General features: G+C 43.4%; 1 pseudogene; it reads right to left on the bottom strand.

Annotated features, from left to right (window-relative positions):
• Nucleotides 1-1,944: 1,944 nt before the first annotated feature.
• LOC147436308 (uncharacterized) lies at nucleotides 1,945-6,281 on the bottom strand (annotated as a pseudogene).
• Nucleotides 6,282-15,657: the final 9,376 nt, after the last annotated feature.

Below are 15,657 nucleotides of genomic sequence, written 5' to 3'. Positions count from 1 at the left end.
TGTGTGTGCGTGTGTCCTTGCAACGCTGGCTTAGCTTGCTGGTCATTGCAAGGAGCTTGCGACGTGGGAAGATGGGGGGCGGGGGATACTATTCCCTTTTGGAGTCAAAAATATTGATAATTGGACCCTGAACCAAATAAAAATCCATGTTTCAACTCTAACAAAAATCCACGTTTCAAAGTACTGCACAAAATTAGAGATAAAACTGAACCTATCCCGGCTCCGCCCACTTTCAACATCCATGACACCTCATCATGCGAGCTCAACGACCATGCCGGTGTTCAACACCCTCTTTTGCACCTGTGAGTAGTCCAAGCACGATCCCCATTTTGGCTCGCAAGTTCCCACACACTGCTCACCCCCTTATATGGCGCTTCTCCTTGTTGTGTGACATCTCCAATCACCCTGCGGCACCTTATCATCGCCCTGTCTTTTCTTCCTCCCTTATCTATGAGCATGCCCCCTCCCAGCTCCTTCAAAAAGGTGACTGTTTGTCAAAACCTGGAGATCCAACAGACCTACAAAAAACCAAGCTAGCTTCCAACTCTGAATTGTTCTCTCCCAGCATGAAATGAGGAGTCCAATACCATCTGCTCCAAGCATCATCTCCTATGTAACAAAAATGGCTATGTTTTCGAATGATTTGACGATCTTGTTGTTGATGGCCTTGTAGGGATTGGTCCTCCGTCTTTCAGCGCCCCTTCAATTCTTATACCTGCGGGACCCTGGCGGCGGCGTCATCAGAACGACCATTATGCACAGTCACTCTTTGCGGCCATCCTTGGGCATTGACAACCAGCCGGACCATGACACAGAGCAAGAGTTGGACTCATCAACGGCCACGTCTAGTAGACGCTGATTGCAAGAGTCTCCCGTCTCCTCTGGCCAATACTTTGCACACATTGGCGATTATCTCGCACAACTAACAGTAGACGGCAGCAGCCGCCAAAGGGGGAAATAGCATAACCAATCTACCACACTTGGGTGAAAGAAAGGGTTATACCATTTTCCTCTTTTTATTAGCACACACACACCCGAGAAGAAGAGAAATGGAAAGGTGGAGACGGCGCTGAAGAGGATGTTGGTGATGAAGCTAGGGGTGATCGGCCTTGGGGTATTTGAAAGTAAGCAGGGCACCACTTGGGGGGCAACCAATGCCGTGTGTGTGTGTGTGTGTGTGTGTGTGTGTGTGTGTGTGTGTGTGTGTTTAGGAGAGAGTGAGAGGGATGACTGATAGTTGCGGCCTATTCTGAGGAAGACACGTCGAGACTCGAGATGCAAAGTTATTTTAGTTTAAACTTTAAAACACTCTCTCTCTCTCTCTCTCTCTCTCTCTCTCTCTCTCTCTCTCTCTCTCTCGTTGGGCCTTCTAACAGCCTGATAATCCACACCATTACCGTTGCATGCAACTCGACGCAAGTCTCACCTCTCTCTAGTCCAATGTTCGAGAAAAATGTGTCTCAGCTTATTCTCGTGTCTTTTTCAATTTCTAAAATGCCGGTAAGAGCAAAGGGAAAAGGATAAATTCCGCCCCAAAATAAAGAAAAATAGTCTGGAAAAATAACCTAAATTTCTAAAATTTCCTCTTTGCAAATTCAAGGAAAGGAATTTTGTGTGCTTCGAAAAATGATACTGAACACTGCCCGAGTCCCAGCTTCGAGCCGCCGCCTCGTGGACTCTCCGCGCTACTGCCATGCATAGCGAAGTATGAGTAGGCAAAGAGACATAGAGAGAGAGCACGCTTGCTGTTCAAGGGATCAAGGGCCATGAGCAAGGTAGATGTGGTAGACTGCGTAGGAGTTCTGCTAAGAAAGTTGGGAGGGGAGGGGTTGAGCAGAGCAGATCGGGCTGATTAATGGGAGATTGGGGGCCGCGAGAGGTCGAGGACAGATCAGCTCCATCAGCGGCTTGGTGAGGCTGGCTATGGTTCAGATTCCCGCTGCTTTATGATAAGCACAACAAAGTTCGAAATGCTGCTACTGATTGCGGCAAGAGCAAATCTTCTACCACTTTTAATTTTGTTCGCTCTAAAAGTTCCTGATCATCTTGGCATGGCATGCACACCCTGAGTTCGCAATGACAACTTTCTGGAGTCTTTGTGGGAAGAGATGTGCAAGACGGAAATCTACAAACCCACTGTAGCTTGTGCGGCCTATGATACTATACGAAGGTACATTCATGGTTTCCATGGCCTTCGCGATCATCTCAGCTTGAAATATCTCAGACCGACTGCAGCTTCCCTTACTTGTGGATTTACCAAAGAAGATGAGATCAGGGACAAAAACTCGGAAGTTCCTCTGTAGTGGCTTCACCTGTTCACACCATTGCCATAAGGCACTGGTAGCAAAGCCATGTATTAGAACAATGGCAGGCTTATTCTGGTCTGCTAACGTTTCGGCTGCAGAGGGCTTGCACCAGCACGCCATGGTTGTTGCTGGGTCCACCTGGAAACATAACTGTTGCAAGACGCAGCTACGAAAGAAGTAATCGAGCCGCCTATCATGCAAATGCGCCAGGCTGAAGCCAAAGCAGGGAGCTGAAGAAGCCCTGGCTATGGCGGCTTCCTTGAGCAAGATGATTAAGGAGGTGTGTGCGAGTGGAGAGAGTGGTAGTCGGCAGCCCACTTCAGCCGCAATCCAATGGACGCAAGCCAGCTTGGAGAATTTGGCAAGCCACGATGGCCTGCTATGATTGTGTGTGTGTGTGTGTGTGTGTGTGTGTGTGTGTGTGTGTCAAAGAGAGAGAGAGAGAGAGAGAGAGATGTTGCCGCTCATAGGTGTGTGGGCCATGGCAATGGCAGATCTACAACTTTGGAGAGCCACGGGGACCAATGCAGGATGGGGTTCTTGAAGTATCTGGCTTCTTCCCCCCACTTTAAGGCTCCTGCTACTCTATTGCATTTTCTTACCAATTCTCATAAGCTACCCCCCCCCCGTCTTAAGGTAGACCACGCCGGGGCTAAGAGTTTGTCTAGAAACTCCACTCCTCTCCACTTTCCACCTTTCGAGCCAAGTTTATCTGCTTCTATCATATCTCTGATCATAATAGCCCAAACTTGATCCTGTTTAGCCAAGGAGTCAACAAATTTTGCGCAACAAGCTTCTGCATGGGCCACAGGGTTGAGAATTCCAAGGCCTCCTTGTTTCCCCGTCGAGCAACTGATTCCCAACGAGCCCATTGCCATGGCCTGGAAGATTTCGTGTTATTTTTTCATAAAAATCTTTTTACTTGTTTTAAGAACTCTTTCCAGTGACACTTAGCCATCTTGAGAAGCGGGCTAGTGAAGGCAATATAGGGAATCATAAAGGCATTCATCACTTTTATCCGACTTGGGAATGGGAGAAGAGCATACTCCCACCTCCTCATTTTTGTTTTGATTTTTTCAAGCACCCACTCGAATCTATGCTTGTGAGTTACGTCCACCCCCAAGATATTCCCTTTTGTGACAATCTCCCCCGACTAGATAGAAGGGCCAGATGAGTCATTTTCCGATAGGCAAATCATCCTTGACTTCTCTATATTACACTGGGACCGCGAAGCTACTGAGAATAATTGTACAATCTCCAGCGCTTTTCTAATGACCTGGGGGCACGCCTTCAAGAAGAGGAGAGAATCGTCTGCAAAAAGTTTTGCTAGGAGTTGTCTATTTCCTGGTAAGGCCAGGCCTTGCAACTCCCCTCGTTCAGCACTAGCTTTGAGCGTCGTGATTAGAGGATGTGATCCTATGGCGAAAAGTAGGGCGGTCAGAGGGCATCCCTGTTTAATAGACCTTTTGATCACCTCAAAAGAGCCCACAATTCTATCGTTGAATAGGAGCTCTGACTGGCTTCTAGCCCCCATTACCCGTACCAACCGACATAGGCGAGGCCCAAAGCCCAGAGATTCCATGAAGGCTTCTGTATATGTCCATGTGATTCTGTCATAGGCCTTGTCCAGGTCCAACTGCAGCAGAATGCACTCCTGCATTGTGACAGTTGCGTATTCTATGCCCACCATTGCTGCAAAGATGTTATCCTAAATGGACCTTCCTTTGATGAAACCATGTTGATGGGGAGAGATGATCTTGGTTAGTAAGGGGGGCTAGTCTGAGGGCCACTGCTTTAGCTATAATTTTGTAGGCCACCGACATCATCGTTATAGGGCGTCAATGCTTCAGTTTAGAACAACAGATCTATTTTGGGATGGGCTTGATAAGCCCTCTCTTTACACTTATCTCCAACGACCCTTCTACCATGGCTTTAATGGCCAATCTTGTGATTGGGGCTTTGAGATCATCCCAAAATTCTCTATAGAATTCCACCGTCATCCCATCCCAACCAGGGGACTTTTCCTTGCCAAGGGCTTGCAATGCTAGTGAACATTCGTCTTCGAAGAATGCCCGTTCCAAGCTATTAGCTTTTGAGTGGGGGATTTCCTTCTTGACACTCTGAAGTAAGGTCCCTCTGGCGTCTTCCACTTCTTGGGACTAGGTCTCCGGCCGTCCAATGATTTGACTGAGAAAGGTCAACATTAGACCAACCATTTCAACCTGGTTATGAACTGCTATCCCTTTCTCGTCATTGAGCGAGTGGACGCGGCCCCGACTCTTATTGATTTTTAAAGCCCTAAAAAACTGAGCTTGATTAGAAGCTTCAGGTTGCAAAAAAGCCTCCCTGGAGAGAAGCCTAGCCTTTTTGATATCTTCTAACTGCTCATTAGCAAGGTTAGATTTGGCTTCGAGCCATCGTTTGTGTTCGTCCTCAGTAGCATGCCCATTGGCTTTTATGGAAGTAAGCAAGTGTACCTCCGCTGTAAGATACAAAAGGTGATCCTCCCTAGCTTTCTTGATTTGGGGGCCCAAGGTTTTGATTGCTTTCTGGATGCTCCGAGCAAAGAGGTCCCACGCATTGTGTTTGTTGAGATCGACATCCTTTTTTAGCTTACCCAGTGCTTTCTTGGTTAGATTTCTGAAAAGAGGGTCTTTGAATAGGTGTTCCCCTGTTACCTACCGTTTTTTCTCACCTCTTGGGGTTTGCTCCTCCTCTTTATTCTTCTTAAAATGTATGTACAGAGGAATGTGATCCGTAAGGATTTTTGTTGGGACTACCTTCATCTCCATCACCGTCGGTATCCAGTCAGCTTGGTGTGAGCAATAGCATTTGTCCAGTCTAGAGGTAGTGCGGGCGTACTAGAGGCTTGTGTAGGTGAACCCAGGCATGCTATTCCATGGGCCAAATTCCCATAAGTCGATCATTGCCCACTTTTCGCACAAACTTTGCCATTTAGACTTTTTTTGAGCCAGCCAACATACTAGAGGATCCTGTTCTATCCGTGCTCTTTTCTACCATATTAAAGTCGCCAACCAACAACCACTCCCCTTCAATAGGGGTATCTCTGAGATGCATCCATACTTTAGCTCTATCTTTTGGATTGCAAGGTCCGTACACATTCACAATGGTGATGGGATGTCCTTCCCATCTGATTCTAATCCCTAGGATTCTGCCGGATGGGTGGTTAAGAACCAACTTCGGCTCCAATTCTCTGTCTACAATGTTGAGGACACCACTAAAAACGTTATTTCCTTCTCCATAGAATACCAGTTTCTTTCCTAGCACCTGCTTTCTCTTGCTATGAGCATCTAGGTGGTGTTCTTGGATGGCCCAAAAGTTGACTGTCTTCTCATTTTTTATTTCCTCCCATAATAGGGTACTCTTCTTACGGGTTTTCAAGCCCTTTACGTTCCAAGATTGGATAGTGACAGACTCCATCATAAATAAGAGGTTCATTGGGATAGAGGAACGAATTCTTCAGCATCCGAATCATTCCCTCGCCCCCCCCCCCCCCCCCTTCTCCTTGGTCTCAGGAGAATCCAAGGGTTCCAAGTCTGATGATTTCTTTTCTTGCAGTGCTGCAAATGGATTGTGTAGGGGGACAATGAAACCCCCTCCTTTCGAAGGGGTGGAGGATGAATTAGATCCTTTCACCTCAAGTGTTCTCACGACTTGAAGCACTTTGGAGTCTCTTGCCACTGCCTTCACTCTTTTGGCTCTTTTCAGACCAAGGACTTGAACTGCCATCGCCGTTGTCGTTGTCATAAATTTGGGGGTAGTAGCAGGAGTAATGATCCTATTATTATTGCCTGTACCTTTAGAAGCTCGTTGTATGGGAATCAATTCCTCCACCATCTTTGCCTACATCTTCGTATTCATTTTCTCACATACCATCTCTCCTTTATCCTTCCCTGCATTTGTCCCTTTGGTATTGTCTCCCTGCTTCTCCATCCCTTCCATCAAGGATTCCATTTTATTGGGGGCATGTGCTACCGGAGCTGCAGTATCATTAGACTTCAAGGGGCAATCCTTGGCGAAGTGACCAAAGTTGTTGCATTTAAAACACGCCCCAAAGTATGTTCCAAAGTTTAGCAGAATAGTAACAAGCCCAGCTCTGACATTGATAACCATGCTTTTAGGTGGCATTTTAGACGCATCCCATCCTATACAAACCGTGTTTGAGGTTCTGACAAACCCTCTCTTGCTAGGTATAAATAAGGGAGTGCCCAGTTGGCTAGCAAGCATCCTGAGATTATCCCATTGCCAGCTAGGCAATCCCACAAACTCCACCCAGACCGGATAAAACGCTTGTAGAGATTCAGCTGAGTCGAACACTAGCTCCCAAGGATTCAGCTGAGTCGTAGTCCTATTAAATACTAGGGGCCCTTTGTCAAGGATCTTTTCCACATCAGAGGACTCTTTGAATCTCACTGAGCAAAAACCTTTAGCTAGGTAAGAAGTACTTTCAACTGCTCCTCCATGACCAAGAATTTGAGGGCCCTGAAGCCATTGAATCATCTCAAACCTGTTCAGGATACTTCCACTAAACCCAAATACAAGCGTTACTTTAGCTTGCCTTGCTAGCTGTTTTTTGATAAGTGCTGGTGGAATCTCTACAGTAATAGCTTTGGCCACCTCCACATGCTATGGCAAAGACTTTTAACACTAGTTTGGTACCTGATATTCAGGTACCAAACTAGTGTTAAAAGGACCGTAAAATCCCTGGAAAGTTTGACAACTTTGCCTTTTCCCACGGTTTTCCTTAATCTAGCTTTTTCAAACTTAAGCAGAACATATTGTCCTGTCTTAAGTTGATTTTTTTTTTTTGTGCTTGTCTACTTCTCTCTTGTGCTTCTCTTGAGATTGAAGGATTGCTCCTTTAACTTAACTCTATGCGGTATCAATATCATGCAAACTCGTCTACAACAGAAATCTTTTCTTTCCTAAGTAGTATGGGTAGCAAAACAAGCTTCCCATAGATTACTTCAAAAGGAGCTTTACCCAAGTTGCTTCTGTACAAACGTATTGTACGGAACAATACGGTATTTCCGTCCATACGGATCCATATGTGCTGTACGGATCCACATGTCTGATATGGATCCATATGTGCTGTACAAATCCATACGCAGTCAACAAAAAAATTTCATTTGCTTCAATGGTGCACCGAATGCCCACACCTAGCCTCAGTACTAAGTAGCACCCATATTTAAGAAGAGGAGGCAATGGGATCAAAGGCGGAGAAGCTCATGTGCGAAAGCAGAGGAGATCGCAGCTGCAACAGTCAAATAAAAAACTAAACCTGGACGGGCACTAAACCTGGACAGCCTGGGAAATGCATATCACCTCACAATATAAGGCCATAAAAACGACTAGGCATACATGATGCACGCGTGGGTGAGGTGGTTAGCCTATGCGACCCTCAACTTGGACTACAAGGCCATCGGTTCAAAACCCAGCAACGTGCCTCATTTTTCCCGTTGGCCGAGTTTACTGTGCCTCGTTTTTTGTACGGCGGTGTTTAGTGCACCTCGAGATCCCGCCCCTCAATCCGGACCGTCAATCCCATTACTCCACCGCACATTTAATATGGGTGTCACTTAGTGCCAAGGCATGCCTAACACTTGTGTTTATTGTTGGGTGTTATTATTGGATCAAGGAGCGTTATTAGACTCTCTGTAAGAGTTTGTTGTAGAGAGCAAGAATTACTGCAAGGACCATAGAGAGCAAAATCCTTCGTTCGAAAAGGTAAGCCCCGCACTTTGCTATGAATTCTCCGCTCTTTCACTTCTCTTTGCAGTTTTCCTGTGTTCTCGCAAGCATTGAGTATTTACTATTCTTTGTGTGCACTCTCCACATGCACAAGGAACTTTTGACCTTTCTCTACATAGAGAATCAATCTCTACCTAGAAAATCGATCCTATTTTATGGGGTGGTAGCGATCTCATTCTCCACATATAAGTGGTGAATTTAACCAGCTAGGAAAAATTATAGGAAAAAGGACTCTACATAGAAAAAGATCGAATTAGATATAGGAAATCTTGATTATAAAGTAGAGAAAATGAGATGCCATCTTTTCAAGAAGACCTTCCTAGACAATAGTTTTGAACACACTCTGCTCAGTCTAAATTACATGGTAATACCATTGAATTACATCGTTTTAGTGTACTAGAGTCTTCTTAATTATCACCCCCCAAGGAAACCTCTCTCAACCTCTCTCTCTCTCTCTCTCTCTCACTCTCACTCTCACACTCTCTCAAATAATTGTGTATAGCATGATAAATTAGATATTTGTTTACCCAAATATGTTGGTTTCCAACTTACACTCTGAGAAAATTTGTAAGCTTAACCAAGTGATGAAATCACAAGGCCTACCATATGGAATTTTGTTGCCTTCAAGAGAATATTAAGAACCTTTACTTCTATTTTCGTCTCTAAAGAGAAATTACTATCTACCATGGACAAAGTAGTTCAAAGGATTTTTAGAAAAGAAATGTAGTATTCAAAACCCCTGGGTCTAAAGAGTACGGATAAAATGGAGACTCAAAGGACAAGGCATCATGTCCACGAGGGACTTGGAATTTCAAAACAAAGTAAAGCTAAAATTTGACAAGGTGCCTAGCAAGAAAAAAAGCTAAAGCAAAAGTAGCTTTCTCCGTAGACGCCCATCTTGTTTGCCAATGCACATAGAAAACGCACAGTAGTCATACGACAAGTGGGAGCAAAAGTCTCTTCATAATCTATGCCTTTTTGTTGTGCATAACCCTTTGCAACAAGTCGAGCCTTATGGCGATCGATCTCACCATCCGGCTTGTGTTTCAACTTGTAAACCCACTTCGTACCAATGGCCTTTTTGCCAGGAGGCAAATCACATAAAGTCCATGTGTCATTCTCTATAAGTGCATCATATTCTGATTTCATGGCAGCAATCCAATTTTCTGAATTCTGTGCTTCATCAAAAGACAGAGGCTCCTCAACATCATGTAAACTAGACACAGCCAAAGCATAACAATCTGATGCATAAGATGCATGGCGAGAGCCTGAACGAGTACGACTAGATAAAGGTGCATCCAATTTACCGTCACGCAAAGTGTGCACCAGCCATTTTGGCATACCTCTAGCCTGCTCATTTTCAGCCCTTTCCTCATCAAGTACATCATGTACATCTGCATCAGTAATAGGCTGTTCTAAAACATTTTCAGAAACCCCCATAGGCTGTACATTTGCCTCATTGGAACTTACATTCGTATTTCCACCACTGAAAAGAGGCAACAAAGTGTCATAAATGTCCTGTGAGCTTACATTACTGTCTCTAGTACATGACAGCAAGGGCTGAACAGAGTCTTCCACAAACACTACATCCCGTGAAACCAGAATACGTTTTGTTTGCGGATGATACAACCTGTAACCTTTGCTTTCAGCACTATAACCAACAAAAATACATTTGACAGCCTTATCATCCAATTTTCTGCGCTGCACTTGTGGCACCAAAGCATATGCCAAACAGCCAAAAACACGCATGTGCTCAATAGAAGGTTTTCTATCATGCCATGCTTCATATGGAGTAATAGACTGCAAAGCTTTCGTAGGACACCTGTTAAGTACATAAGTGGCACACATGATGGCCTCAAGCCAAAAAGAATGCGGCAAAGCTTGACTTTTGACCATACATCGTGCCATTTCCGTTAGTGACCTGTTTTTCCTCTCAGCAACACCATTTTTCTGAGGTGTATAAGGCACTGTACATTGGTGTTTTATCCCACGACTAGCCAGAAATGCATTAAATTCATGAGACATATACTCCCCCCCTCGATCGGAACGGAGGGTGCCCATAGTACATTTTGAGACATTTTTAGCCATAGCCAAAAATTGTTTGAAGCACATAAAAACTTCGGACTTCGCTTTAAGCGGAAATACCCATGCATGCCTGGAGTAATCATCAATGAAAGTCACGAAGTACAGGTAATTGCCCAAGGACGGAGTTTGCATGGGCCCACAAACATCACTATGCACAAGCTGCAACCTGCATGTGGCCCTAACTGAACCATCCTTTGGAAACTTAGAACGTTGCATTTTACCCAGAATACAGCCTTCACAAACATGTTTGACAGGTGCTTCAAGAGGCGGCAAAGAAGCAACCATATCAGATTTCTGCAAACGCAGCAAACTGGCAAAATTCAGATGACCAAAACGTGCATGCCAAAGTTTTGCATCTGAAATAGCCCTTGAATCTGCAACAGCATTTGCAAAATTTTGTCCACACTTTTCATACAAAGTGAGCTTATACAGCCCACGGCACAAAAGCCCAGATGCAACAATTTCATCACCAAAACTGAGATCATGAACTGTACATCTGTCATCCACAAATTTGACTACAAGTCCAAGTCTAGCAAGTGCGGATACAGACAAGAGATTCTTCTTGATCCCAGGTACATAAAGTGCATCAACAAGTGTGAAGGAACTGCCATTAGCAGCAGTGAGCACAATCTTTCCAACTCCCTGAACTGGATAAGAGGCGTTGTTGGCACAAGTGACTGAATTCCCATGAGGGACAGACTCGAGAGAGGTAAACAATTCACGATGTGAGGTAATGTGCTTTGTAGCACCACTGTCGAAATACCACACATGTGAATCTGCAGCAACTGACAAGCATGCATCATGGACAGCAGGATTGTAAGTGCACTCTGCGCTAAAATCCCATTCTGCATCAACATTAGTATCACAATCTCCTTTCACAGAAGACTCAACAATGGCTGCATTTGTAGTGGAACCAGCATTTGCAGTGGAACCACCCTCTTTCTTCTTAGCCTCTTTGGCCTTCAACTTAGGACACGACTTGATCAAGTGATCATTGGCTTTACAATAATGGCAACGCATCTTCTTTTTGCCCTTATCACGAGAATTGCCAGACGAAGTGCTGCCAGCAGAAGCATTAGGAACAGAATTTTTGCCACTCGCAGCAGAACCATAAGAAGTGGCTGCATTACTGTTACCACCCTTTCTTTGAGAAGCAATAAAAGCCTGTTCAACTGCACGCTGCCTAGTCCTGTTTTTTCTAGAAAGTGACTCTTGCAACAGCAATGTGCATAATGCATCAAACTTGACAACTTCAGGATTTCCTTGGGTCATCAGTCTCCAAGTACTAGCAAAAGTCTCGTAGGAATCTGGTAAGGCATCAAGAACAGTCTGCACAAGGGAACTGTCCGAAATGACTTCAGCTGCAGAAATGAGTTGCTCATTGATATCCTTGACACTAGCAAGGAAAGTGTCCATATCATCTTTCTCATGCATAATCTTCGACTCTAGCTCTTTACGTAGCAAAGCAATTTTAGCCTCATTGCGGCTTGCATAAAGACCTGCTAGAATATCCCAAGCCTGTTTTGCAGATTTTGCTGAACGGATGTGAGGAATAATGGTGCGCTTCACAGACAACGCAATCAATGCATGAGCCTGCGCATCCTTAACATCCCAACGAGCTTGTTCTGCCGTAGGCAAAACAACTCTAACAGCTGCAATCCTTGCAGCAAGACCTGCAACATCCTCAACATCGCCTACATCTTCAGAACCAGGACGTACATCAATGCCCTGCACAATGTTCCAGACACCTTTTGACACAAGAACATGTTGCATCATATAAGCCCACATAGGGTAGTTGTCCCCATCCAACCTGTCCTCAGCAGCAAACATCTTGAACACATCTGTGTTGTTGTTGTCAGCCATGGTAAATGCTGCACCTGATGTGAAAACTGCCCGAAAATAGGAGAAATGGAGCGGGAACAACTTGTGCTATATAGCACAAACCGTAGAAGACTATAAGGCACCTGTTATGCAGAAAACGGCACTGACAGAAAATCTGCACAAAATGACGAAATAGCCTGTGCAGTACTGCCCGTAGTGGAAACGGAGGCCGAAATGAGCCCAAATCAAAATTCTGAGCAGACCAAGCTCTTCGAGCTTGCCCAAAATATTTGTCGACCTGCGAACGCTCGCCAAAGCTCACTGAAATCGGAGAAAGTGAGCAGGCGTGTGCTGGAGCAGCTGGCGACTAAGCCCGGGAGGACGTGACCTGCTCTGATACCAATTGTTGGAATTAGGGTTGCAGAGAAACACACACAGCTTGGAGAAGACGAAGGAAGCTCAAGGCACACAATAGAGAGTATGTTACTTAGTGTGCAATGGAAAGATAGTTAGCCCTAGAGTGATGGGCGTATATACAATGCACGGGGGAAAAAACCTCCTAAAGAGGGAAAAAATGCCCCGGCGGTCTTAGTGTGTTCACACACATCACTACCACATGTATATGGTAACAAGATCTTAGATTGCATTACTTTCTTAATGTCTATTGGCTTTCTAAAACAAGCCTTAGTGAATAAGAGAATTAAGCATGCATTTGGATTTTGCACGTGAAGTATTGATTTTGCACGTGAAGTATTGAATGATTGAAGGCTTGCCAAAGACATTTTACAACCAAAAAATAAATAAAGCAACTCATTTTTTATTTATTTTTAAAGCCACTCTTAAAACTCATAGAATCTTGCCATGTTTTTTCAAGGTGTGTGTGTGTGTGTGAGAGAGAGAGAGAGAGAGAGAGAGAGAGAGAGGGAGTTAATCATGTATTCATTGCTTGTGCAGTATTCAAGTGAGACATTTTTGGAGTTTTCAAGTTAAGCAAGACCATAGCGGGATTGTGGAGCTACATTGTCATCCCTCGATCAAAAAGCGTAACTCATCTCTTGTGGTACGGGTAGTTATTTTTGCTTTGTGCATGCATGAACACATACACACTCAAAGTAATTTTTTTTTCCCAAAAGCTTTGTTTTGAATTCATAGGACACACTTTATGCTTAAGTTTTGGATAGGCTACATATCTGATCTACACTTTCAGACTATCTCATGATGTGTCTTGTAATGTTCTATTGGAAAACACTTTATGCTAGCTAAGAGTTTATACTTTAGTGGATAGACTCCACATCAAAATTGTATCAAAATAGTATAGTTTAAATTCGAATACATATTATTTTCACACTTCATCACACACATACATACATCCGAAGATTTGTCCAAGCACTAAGCTTTACACTTTATGCTTGAGTTCTTTGTGATAAAAGCACTTAATTGAACAGACATACTTGCTCGTAGGCCCCACATTTGCAAATTCACTCTATGTCATGAGGTTAATTGGAAGGTTATCTAATTCGAATAGGCTTCATGCTTACAAATAGTTCATAAGAAAAACATTATTATGAAGATTAAGCTCATTTTAAGATATTTTACTTTCCCATGCGTCTCTTCTATCTTATATGATTCTCTAAATGATGCTTAGGCCATGCCTACATATCACTAAGAGTGAGTTAGTTAACTTGTCTTCATGCCACTTACAAAAAAAGTTCATAGGCATGACTAAATGTTACATCCATAGACACATACGCATTTAAAAAGAAAGTGTTCAATATTTGATCTTACTTTCAAACATGTATGTATAAGTTATGGCCGGACAAGAAATCATAGTTGAGCTTGTTGCTGAGTTAGCTAGTCCACATGAAGGAATGATTGTTTGGCCCGAGAAACAGTTCTATGTGTTAGAAAAAGAGAAACCTCTGATACGCATTTTAAGAATAGTTGTAGATGACAGTCGATGTTGGTTAGAGAATATGGCTATAGTTCTTTTAAAGGAAGTATTATATCCTACTAACTTCTACAAATTAGTTTATCATGATGTAAATAATATGTCTTCGAGGATTTTACATAAAAGGCTTGATGTGATTAAAAGCCTTATTCCTGGCAAGAAATTATGTCTTGAATAAATGCACTCATCATTCATGCTAATAATGAGGAGAAATTTTTGTTACACTTTTTGGAATAATATGTAACTCTCTTATTAAAGTTTGTTAATTTCCTCCATGCAGTGCCAAAAGTATCTGGTAACGTGCACACCGACCCTTTTATTCTTGAATCACATATAATTGTGGTCTTTGAGACTCCAACCATCTATTACACCATGACTTGTAACTTAAAGTTCATACACATAAGCATGGCTTCCAAGCATAGGACTCTCAAATGTCCACGCACGCATACCTAAGGTAAACAAATAGCTCCACTTCTAAACTCTGTAATTCTATCACAGGTCAACATGGCCTCTTCATCTAAGATGTTTAGGTGCACTTGTAATTACAAGTGTCGACATTCGGAAGAAGGTTTTGTAGACTTAGGAAAGAGTACCTATCATGTTCACCATCAACAAGATGGTCGAGGCAACGTACATCCGTCGATGCGAAGGTCAGTTTCAGACAATATACATCCCTCAGCATCAATTAGTTTCCAGCAATTCTTCCAACCGATCAGTATTCCCTGACTTGTCTACTCATGAGAGAGATTTGGAGTCAGTCACATCCAGACAATTGTGGTATAATTGTAGGGCTTATTGTAATGAGGGCAGGATGGTGAGTCGTGCAACTTATACTAGACATTGCAAGGCTAGTCAAAGATATGACACTTATTGGAGTAGCGTGCATGGTCAAATGCAGGACATCAATTTTGACGAACCATTGGATCCTTCTCATGTGGACCAAGAGTTTTCACCATTACCTAACCCCTTTGAAAGTAATGTTGCATCCCTTGAAGAAACAATAAATGAGTTAAACAGAGACACGCACAATTTTCCTAATGGAAATAATATAATGGGAGTTGAGTAAACACAAGAGGATGTGTCTTTGTATGACCAGATACTAGACACGATAGTTGAGCTACAAACCCTTTGGGATGAGCATCAAGCTTCTATAGGTTTCCAAGATAGCATGCTCCAAATTCCTTTTGGGGACATGGGAGGCTCTCAAGTTGGTAGTCATGACTCACGTGAAGGAGATGTTAGCTTAAGAAAACTTTTAATTCAAGTACCATCTACTTGGGATGGATCACTCGGTGACATTTATGTGCCAGCTTGTTGGGATCAGCTCACCACAATGTTCTCAGGTCTTGGGATGGTAGAGGCAAATAGATAAAGAGTATGTCAAGGATCTCTTAACAATATGCATATTCCTATGTTGTACTATCTCAGCTTGGAGCACAACCATAATGGAAATGTTGTTCAATGCACATGCAACAGATCTCATCATGGCAAAACAAAACTAAAAAGAGATTGCATAGATTGCTCTAAGAAATGCACAGTGTGCAATATTCCTCGAAAAGAAATGTTGTGTTTTGATTACATCTCAATCAATGACAACTGAGATGCCTCTCCAAAAGCCAAACCATCTGTCATGACTTTCTTGAGATGTGGAGGAACAAGAACAGGTGGTTATCAGATGGCAATGCAACCATAGTGACTAATATAGATGAGATTTGGGATGGTGCA

Source organism: Adiantum capillus-veneris, chromosome 18 (genome assembly GCF_014529385.1).
Source record: "Adiantum capillus-veneris isolate H3 chromosome 18, ASM1452938v2, whole genome shotgun sequence".
Taxonomy (NCBI): Eukaryota; Viridiplantae; Streptophyta; class Polypodiopsida; order Polypodiales; family Pteridaceae; genus Adiantum; species Adiantum capillus-veneris.
Note: the sequence above shows the minus strand (reverse complement) of the source record. Positions and strands in the feature narration are given on the sequence as shown.